The 7,047-nt window shown below is 47.7% G+C and overlaps 1 protein-coding gene across 1 annotated transcript in view; it reads right to left on the bottom strand.

The window, feature by feature from the left end:
- Positions 1-504: 504 nt before the first annotated feature.
- The window catches only part of Rab10 (RAS oncogene family member Rab10), a 31,392-nt gene continuing 24,849 nt past the window's right edge, over positions 505-7,047 (bottom strand). The window contains exon 6 of the mRNA XM_084578787.1: positions 505-2,156. The gene's annotated coding sequence lies outside the window, so the exon portion shown is untranslated. The remainder of the gene's footprint in view (positions 2,157-7,047) is intronic.

The raw sequence follows: 7,047 nt of genomic DNA, 5'->3' as shown, positions 1-7,047 counted from the left end.
ATCGACTTTCAGGGTCCTTGGGAATCCTCAACCACAGATTTAGGGAGCACTTAAAAACTTTGGGACCTCTTTCTGTAACCTTTTGTATAATCACAAGATTTGAATTTACTTCTGAATAAACCGAATAAACAAATGAACCTGCACGTGCTGATACGTGTGGCACACCTGGAATGGACAATGGCCATTAAGCATATATGTCTCCAGCCAATGTTAACTTAGTAGCATGGCCACAAGAGTCGGGTAAGGGTTGACCTGTGTAGAGGAAGTGATCACACTAAATGGACGAGATTATGCAGATTATCTCGATCTGTGCATTCTTTCTCAATCTTTCATCACTAACAGAGAAAGTGGCGCTCAAGTCGAAAAAGAAAAGACGACTCACTCAGCCACCTGCACCATTCCAAGCCAAAGTGCTTTGGCTGACAATCAATCAACACAACGACCACTTTTACTTACCCACAGTTTCCTTCGCTCAAGCCAGCAATGCTCAGTTCAGTGCGAGCATTGCCCTTTCTAGAAGAACTGCAATTTATTCAACAAAAAGGAACGCTTATCGTACAGTAAAAAGAAGGTTGCCTTATGAGGAAGTCACTCCTCAACAAAAAAGGCAATATGCGACATGTTTGGCAGAGGTTTGTAAAAGAAAAATCGATTCGAAAGAAACTAAGACACCGGCGGAAAACAAAAACAGCAAGAACAGAAATTGCAAGCGTAGGGAACGGCAGTAGGAAGAAAGAGAGGATCAAGTCGGGCAGAAATGAGCTTTGCTTTGTGCAAGCACTACTGTTGCTTGACAATAAAAAAAAATAACCCAAAGCAAACCACAAGGTTTTATAGCAGGCTAGGCAATTAGAAAAGGGTTGGGGAAGCGACGCAAAAACAGTGGGACACAAAATGAGTTCACTACACAGTCTTTCCACACGGTCGTGGGTTCCAAGTCCCGCACAAGTCGTCGTCAGCCGCACTTACTCCTACGCTGCACTCTTTCAATCAGACTGACACGGCTCATTTTCGAAAAATTTGTGTACAAGAAGCGTTTTGTGAGAAAGAAAAGAGTTCTGAACAGTGTGTACTCTTCTGCTGCAAATAAAAAACAACTCACAAAGAGGAGCGAGCGGCAGGAAATGAAACAGTTCTCTCTTTCTCAATCATATAGGCAGGACAACCTGACCGGGAAAGAGATCAAGGTTCTAAAAAGCAGGAGACTGCTCAGACTGAGAAGAAAGGACGTGCACAGCAGGTAACTGTAGGAAGGTGCTCTTGCCCTTGATTGAGTGGCGTGCCACAGTGACCTTGACCGCTTCCCGCAAGTCGACAGATCACTTTCTGTCGCACGGCGCGCAAGCCTCTTGGAATCATCCGCCGTCGCTCTCCAGCACCTCTTGCTGTGGCTCTACCGTAGCGCACCGTCACACACCGGAGCACAGTTAATGCCACTTGAACCTTGTTCTTCTGAGCTTGCTAAGCCAGCGTTCCTGGCAACAGCTGGTGCCTGCTGATGGAAACCATCACAAGTAGGTTCAGAAGCAGCAGTAAAACGTCCCTCTCTGCTCCAGTTTTCTTAAGCTCAGTTCCTCAGAAAACAGGGTAAACGAAGGTGGGGTGGTGGTGGGTGCAAAAAGCTAGGAAAAGGGGGGGGGGGGAACAAAGCAGCTCACGTGCAAAACGGTGTGCACATATTTGCAGTCGTCGTCGTCCTCTGCTATCACAACATGGCCTGAAAAGGCCCGACAGGGCCGAGATGCGAGAGAGAGGAGGTCGGGAGAGAGCCAGGAGATCACTGCTGCTTGTGGCATCAAGAGGAAAGAGAGCCGAGGTTCAGCTTTCCACAGTGCAAGCGCAAAAAGCAGGGTTGCGTCTTTTGGGGGGTCCCCGAGATGCTACGGTTTAACTGGCTTCTATTTGCGGGCAGAAGAGGGCAGACAACGCCGGGCCTGCTGCTGGGCTTCCCCTTCTCTTTTCCTCGCGTCTTGCAGCCAGCACTTCGCCGCCATCCACATCAAGTCTCCCATATCCCCCTGTGTCAAGTTGTCCCGCCGATGAGCACGTGTCGTGTGTGTTACGCGTGTCTCGTGTCTTCTGTTCGTTTTCTTGCTCGTGTCGTAGCGACAGTGGCCCTCCCTCTGTGCAGAATGGCGGCCTCAAATGGAACATTCCTGAAAAGAAGCAAGAACAATAAAAAGACGCCTTTAGAACGTAGTCTTTACAATGCACATGTAAAGGCTGCCGGAATCCAACAGACCGCACATACCAGTGGTATGGAACACTGCATACCTGCTGCGATTTAAAACTAATTCTATTTCAGATAACCCCTACCACGTCTCCAGGCCACGAGTGAACCTTTCTTGCACAGTCTGCAGCAAAAATTTAAGGGGCAGTAGTATAGGGGGTATTCACGTGATGTCACAGCTGACGTCAGTGTGCAGCCGACGCCATTTTTGCATCCTGTTCTGACTAGTATTAGTACGGGGCGGCAGTTAGCTTAGCTGTTCGTGCGCTTCCATTTGCTCTGTCACTCTGCCTCATGCCAGCACCGTTATGAAAACTCAATCTGTATCATGAGTTGCAGTTCGATTTATCGACAAAATGTGCGCGATGCAGACAGAGACCTGTATGAAACATAACTTTGGTACTAACTTGCGTGCAGTCGATATGCGCAACTGCACGGTAAGCGTCGGCCTGTGCCCACGCATAAATATGTGCGACATTCATGAATTCCTTGTTCTACGGACGAGCTTCGTCACAAGAAACCAATCGCAAGCCTACTGACCACTCGAAGAATGCAACTATGTTACAAGCGCTGGGTTAAGAGCAGTGGTTGAATCAGACGAACTCGTTGCTGTTCATCATTTATACCAACTAAACCGCTGAATTTTTATAGCTGATATTCTGCATAGAAATGGCGTTTGGTAGTCAGTATATTTTATACAAAACTTGTTTGGTGTACTTGCCTCAATCGATCAAAAGTCTGATGTTTGCATCGTCTGTGGCAGTAGGGAAGTAAAAGAAACCGCTGCCACAGGCCACAGCATGACACCGGTGGCGCCACCTCGTTGCCTTGAGGGCTCGAAATAACTTTTTGCAAAACTCTTGAAATACAGCGCAGTTTTGGCCAAGCTAAACTTGATTTGTTATTAGAGATAAATAAGTTTAAACCTGCTGCAAAACAACTCTGCTCGCCTACGTTCCTTTGCCGAATCTGCATGCGGTCTGCTTTGATTAGCAGCAGACACAGAAGATGCGAACATCTGACATCCGGCAAAACACAAGGTTTAGCAAGCCTTCTTTAAAGGATTTCATTGCAGCAAAACACGACGAGGAAGTGTTGGCGGCACGCTGCATGCATGCGCGCCGCGCGATACATTGCCGCGCTGCTCTTTTAGTGGGAATGTGTCTTCTGAGTGCGTGAAGAACAGTCGTGCACGGATGGTGACAAGAGCTGGCTGCTAGGGCACATCTGGAAGATTCCAGTCCAGCCCGTTTTGACATACATTTCTCATATTTCATGATACTTGTGCGGTTGAGCCGTGCCAGCCATACGTGACGTCGCATCTCGGTGAGATGTCTAGGTGTCTCGTTCGAGTGGAATTGTTCGTGTGTAGTTCCGGAACCGAACCTTAAAATGCCAAGATCGATGGCGCAGCTCTTCAGCTTCCGTTGTTTACACTGTACACGCGTCTATTACAGTTTACGATACCTCAATAAACAACATATAGCTGCGGATGCCACTGCCTGTAGAACCGCACGACAGCACTTGATACGTACGTTCGCCCAGTTTGTTCCGTGGACACAAAAATGGCCGACCACCTCAATTACCCAATGCACCGCGCACAGCGCGTCAGTGAATACCCCCTATACAGTCGGAGACAAGTATATACAATGCTGACATATCCTAGCAGCTCCTTTGCTCTGATGACAATAACAAGACTGCTGACTCAGGCAAGATTTTACATTTAAGATTGGCAAAGAAATTTCAGGATCGCCGATGGCTGCACCGTGCCGCATTCGGACTTCACTCTCCAGGCAATCAGGCTGAGCTACCTGGAGTGGACAGACCCTGCTTTGTGGAAAGAACTGAGAGCAATGTAAAGGGCAATTTTTGTTGGAAGAAACTTCAGGCAGCAGAATTTACCATTTTCTCACCGGCAAACAGCAACCATTCCTTGCAATCTCTGTCAGCTTTTCTCATCTTTTCTGGTGCTTCAAACTATAGTTTCAGGAAAACCTACACCTTGCAGCCAATGTCATGCTCAATATTACTGCCTTATGTTGGGTAGCCTGTTAGTAGACGATGACTACCACGAGCAACGTCCAGGTAACCAGAGCCAAAAAATTAAAAAAAAAAAAAAAGGAGTCATATCTGTTACGAATGTCACATCATGCATGCATTTAAGTGGGCAACAAGTGCTCTTTAACTGCTGCAAGGAAATATGCATGAAGATGCTTCTTTCTGCCTGAAACTATGCTCGAATAGGACCGCTGAAAAATTTAGCAGGTTGTATCGTGCTACTGGCACCAAGAGTTGTACCAGATTCCATTTTCCTCTTTAATACGATAGCAGCACCAATGGCACCTGGAAAACACGCCAGCATACGGTGAGTGAAGTGTCCATCTTACAGAAGGCTGCCCACCCAACAAGCCGACCATTACTCCACCCTCAGATGTCCAATTCAAGAAGATACCTCACGAGGACTGTGAGAAACAAATGGGAAGAAATTAGCTTTGCTGTCTCGATGTGAATGTAAAAACTCAGTACAAATTGATCACACTGGAAACACCGTTAACGCTGTTTTCTCAATTGTACTTTTTTTGTCGATCATCTCGCTCGTGGAAAGCATAGCACAAAAATGCATGAACCGATTCTGATCCAGTTTGTTTTGCTGCAATCCACAAACTCTGCTGTACGCAAAGACAGTCTTGAAATGTTACTTTATCTTTCATTTTTTTATTATTTCACAATAAGTGCATGGCTCTATGGAGTGAGGCAAAGTCATGTGCATGTTATGCTTAGTAAAAAATTATTAGCGCATGAAAATAAGAATCTAACACTGTCTTGCTGTAGACTAGACATTTGGGCAAGCATGGGAAGTATTCCTGGCTCCCTACCATGTTTTGTTATTATGCCAGGCTTTCCACAAGCAGCGAACATATAAATTATTATAAAACAGAAACTAATTAGGATATCATTATGAAACTTTAGATTTGCCTTTCTATTGCAATCTACAGTGTGTGTACCAAATTTCAGCCCATTCTGTGGAGAAACAAAAAAGTTAGTTCTGATCAAATCGCGAAAATTTTGCGAAAAAGCAGATGTTAAAAAAAGGTCAGATTTGGAATCTACAAGGCCTGTTCAATCGCGTTACAAAAGAAATTCCCCTGAAAACAGCCTCAAGGTGAGCCTAAATATTGTTTTTGTGACCTCTGGTAGCAAAAAATTGGCCGAAATGTCCGCGAAAATAGTAGATTTCCGAGCGCAGTAACTCCGCGGCCGGAGCGCCGATCGCAAAACTTTTGATACCACTGGAAAGCTTGTTTCACCGCAGTACTCCTCCCATCAGAGCCATGTATCTACGACAAAAAACAAACGCACAAAAGTAAATAATGCGAAGGCCTTGCAGAGACACTAGTAGGCGCTGATTGGTTGCGCGAGTCACGTGTCGCTCAGCACGCTCTCCGAGTGGCTGCTGGAAAGCGTGCCATTGTTCGCGGCGTCTGCTCCCGCCTCAGTCGCACACGCTTTTGTCAACTGCTCGTTAGTTTGTGAATCCGCGGCTGCCGTTCTGCATTTTTCGTCACCCCCACTGTTGCGTGAGGCTTCGTCTGTGTGCCAGCAATGCAGTGGCGCACGGTGCAGAGGTATAGGACGGAGTATGCGTGTGGGAACTTTGAACGCAAGCCTCCTATCCAGAAAAAGAAGCGATCGGCGGCAAATCGGACAAAGCAAGGACCGGGTTGGCGGTGGTGGTGGTTTGTGGGGTTTAACGTCCCAAAGCATGTGCCTTAATCGTTGTGGTCGTCGCGTTTGCGTTGAGATAATTTGGTCACAGAATAAAACTCCGGTGAAACTTAAACTGATTTAATGGCTACAGGGAAGAAACTTTACAGAAATTCAAACTGATGACAGTTTCCTTCGGCGTCTTGCAAGCTACTCCGAGCACGGTTGGCCGCGTTTGAGTCTTCAACGGCGCCAGTGAAACGGGAGGGACGCTTTGAGGGGTGACAAGCCGCTGGTCGATTGACCGGGAGTGGCCAGGAGCAGCCGTGCCCTTTTCCAAAAAGCACTGCGGCGCGTATACATACCCACACACACACAAGCGTGCACAAACACACACACCCGCGAGTGGCCGCTCGGCCGGCAACCAGGGGAACAAAACAGCCGTCTCCTGACACGTCCCTCTTAACTGGTTTTTGTCCCCGACAAAGCGACTAAGGCTATGAGAGATGCCGTAGTGGAGTACTCCGGAAATTTCGACCACCTGGGGTTCTTTAACGTGCACTGACATTGCACAGCACACGAACGCCACTCCGTTTCGCCTCCATCGAAATGCAGCCGCCAAGGTCGGGTTCAAACCTGGGTACTCCGGCACAGTAGTCAGGCGTCTTACCACTGGACCAGCAAAAACGCTTCTCGAAAAGTATCAGCGCACTGTGCGGTCTGTCCGGAAGGCAAAGAAACGGAAGCGGCGGTGAAAGCGACAAGGATATCGCACTTATGTTTCGATGTGGTACGACTCCAACGAACGGAAGTCTTCAGACACGTGGAAAGCTCGGCTGATGCAATCGCGCAGCGGCACAAATATGCCCCGATGCACTCGGCGAAGATCTCGAGAGAGACATATCACGAAAGGCCGACCCGCCCTTGGAATCGATGCTAGGAAGTGAACCGAAGACCCAGCGCCGTCAACCAATGTTGCAGTGCAGTGCCGACAAGGGGAGAGTTTCGTTTTCGTGACGGAGGGTGATGTCGATGCGGCGCGAGCTCTCTAGTACGACGGCGAATGTTTTTGCAACCGGAATAGCACAATTCCACGGCACCTAGGCCCGAAA

Source organism: Amblyomma maculatum, chromosome 9 (assembly GCF_055883805.1).
Source record: "Amblyomma maculatum isolate TAMU_Amacu chromosome 9, ASM5588380v1, whole genome shotgun sequence".
Lineage (NCBI taxonomy): Eukaryota > Metazoa > Arthropoda > Arachnida > Ixodida > Ixodidae > Amblyomma > Amblyomma maculatum.
The sequence above is the reverse complement of the archived record's forward strand: the minus strand, read 5'-3'. Positions and strand labels throughout refer to the sequence as shown.